Source organism: Lactuca saligna, chromosome 8 (genome assembly GCF_052625555.1).
Source record: "Lactuca saligna cultivar CGN05327 chromosome 8, ASM5262555v1, whole genome shotgun sequence".
Classification (NCBI taxonomy): Eukaryota; Viridiplantae; Streptophyta; class Magnoliopsida; order Asterales; family Asteraceae; genus Lactuca; species Lactuca saligna.
Window position 1 is genome coordinate 25,319,568 of NC_136424.1, and position 2,107 is coordinate 25,321,674.

Here is a 2,107-nt window from a genome sequence, read left to right on the forward strand (position 1 = left end):
TTTCAATAACAACCGGCTGTCATCTGATAAAGTCATAGATATTGTCAAATCTATGAGCTTTCTTTGGGTGAAAAACAAGGGTAAAAGAAAGGAGTTAACCTGGGTAAATTGGTCTCAATGCCCGTTTTCTTAACCTGTAATTTCATTTGTTTGATATTGTTTTATTTTCGTGTTATTCGTGTTTCTATGTTTTGCCACTAGCTTTATGTAACTTGTACTGTTATTTCCATGTTTTCTCTTTTTAATATTAATCTGTTGGCGGGTCAAAAAAAAACATCACATGCATTAATTAGCCTCGTGATTAGGGTAATGTTATGCATCAAATTAATGAGTTTAAATAGAAGGAAAAGAGGTTAGACGATATTAATTATAAGCACAATTTTAAACCATGAAATGTGTTTGTTGGTGAGACTATATTAGCAGTTCTGAAGAGAAATTAGGAACGAAGATGAAAGTTTCAAAATGAAAAGCTAATTAAGTACTAGAACAAAATAATTTGTTTTATTATCTAAATTGATGATGAACAAACCTAACACAAACTGAATACTCAAACGACCATATATATTAATTAAAAATTGAAACTTAAGTATTCAAAGTAATGTATTAGAATTTCGAGATAAATTGATATTATTTGTAGAGGACGTATTCTCTTGCTGTATCCCACACACCATCATTACCATGCATGACTTCATTATCTCAACCTCCCTTCTTGTGGATCGATAGCTTGAGGTGGTGATACTGCAGCTACTGATGCTGTCCCTGTTTTTTAACAAATAAGAAAGATGAGCAAACATAAGAACATAATAAAGATTTCATGATAATATTACTTGAAAGGAAAAATTAAGGGGGTAAACAAGAAGGGTGATATTTTTGTAGCAATTTTCAACAAATTATTGTTTTACAAATCACTAACTAGAAATACCTTTTTTCTTGTCGCATACTTTGTCACCCCAACAACTCCAGCTGCCACCCCAAGTACCAGTAGGCATTGGTGGTGGTGGTATTTTTGACACTGCTCCTAATCGTTGTGCTTCAACTGTTATCGTAGTAGAAATGAGAGTAAATGCAAAAAGAACAGTCAAGAAAAAAGCCATACCACCCTCTAATCTCATCTTCAAAAACTGTCAGATTAATGATATTTAGCATTCTTGTTTCGTTTTTATAAATGTACATATTCTAACAAAAGTCAACTGTAAATAGTTGGGTTCACATGGAGACCTGATTCATATTCAAATATATTTCAATACAAGTTCCACGAAACATCAATATAAATCCCCAATTTTCTATTTGAGTGGATGGAGCTAGTTGGATATAGGTGGCAATTCTCTACGTCACGAGCAACACGACACAAAGTTAACCATGTTTTGGTTGAGTTTTTTTTACCCACCAACTCGTTTACTATACGGGTCATCTTCAGTTTTGCAAATAATTTCACAGGTTGAGTTTTTCTTACCCACAAACCCGAATCTGACTCACGAACCCGTATAATTAAACAAGTTACACGAGTTGACCTGTTTATGGCGAATCCAGTTAAGAGTTAAGCAAAACGACACAAAGATTTCGGGTTAAGCAAAACGACACAAAGATTTCGGGTTGAGCTTTAATTATGATCCGCCAACCTGAACACGACTCAACTGCCACCCCTAGTTGGATATTCGGAATCTGGAATCATATACAACCCATTGAATTACCGACTGAGCAGCAAAAAGGTACTTACTAAATGCATGGATTTTTCAAATTTAAAAGAGATCACTGAGATTAGAGAGAGTAAATTAAAAAGATTGTTAGGATTTTAAGAAAAAATAAGATGTTCAAAATGAGATCGTTTTAAATTAATATTACTCACAAATTAAAAGTCTCACACCGATGGTAAACCTGCAGGAAAAGTGGAAAACTGAGTCATGGTTGAACCCAAAATCTCGTCATGTTTGCTAAAAGCATCGACTTTTTAAAGATGCAACGCATGTTTGACTTCAAATTGCATATGAATTCTTCCAACCTTTGTGGAAAAATGCATCTATACCTAATATAAAGATAACATATATAAAACTTTTTAATATGTTAGTAAATATCAAAATGTATCTTGAATGAGATAAATCAGTGTAAT

General features: G+C 33.1%; 1 long non-coding RNA gene across 1 annotated transcript; it reads right to left on the reverse strand.

The window, feature by feature from the left end:
• Window positions 1–535: 535 nt before the first annotated feature.
• LOC145013284 (uncharacterized) lies at window positions 536–1,116 on the reverse strand. The gene is made up of 2 exons (XR_013664908.1): window positions 923–1,116; window positions 536–759 (listed from the first exon to the last, which is right to left on the reverse strand). It is a non-coding gene; the product is annotated as an uncharacterized LOC145013284 (long non-coding RNA).
• Window positions 1,117–2,107: the final 991 nt, after the last annotated feature.